Below are 509 nucleotides of genomic sequence, written 5' to 3' on the forward strand. Positions count from 1 at the left end.
TAACAACATAAAACACATTACCGAACAATATATTTAAGACATGATATACAATGTACTCATGTCAAGCCTTCGGATCCTTTTTTATGTATATGTGTAATTTTCAAAAGAAATCGGACTGTAAGTTTCTGCAGTTCCAGTAAAGAACGAAAAACTGCAAGAACATTGCATGTTTTCTCAACTGCACATCAGTGTCTTAAGCTAACAGTTTGAACGCCACGCTATACAGGTTTACCACTTCATTAGCAATAAAATGTCATTCGGTTTTCTTGTAACAATTAGCAACAAGTCCGTGGTTTTGTTAAAAACACCGAAAACTCGAAAAACTATTCAATATAGACGTGACTTTCTAAATATGGCGCACACCGAGCTGGCAGTAGTTGGCAATACGAGTTGCTGTTGGTAGGCCTTATACTGTAGTCTATAAACTATACTAGTATCTGTGTGACCATGACCTTTGAGCCCTTGTATTTCACAATACCGCAATGCACGGAACCGTTATGAACATTATA

This window comes from Mya arenaria, chromosome 11 (genome assembly GCF_026914265.1).
Source record: "Mya arenaria isolate MELC-2E11 chromosome 11, ASM2691426v1".
Taxonomy (NCBI): domain Eukaryota; kingdom Metazoa; phylum Mollusca; class Bivalvia; order Myida; family Myidae; genus Mya; species Mya arenaria.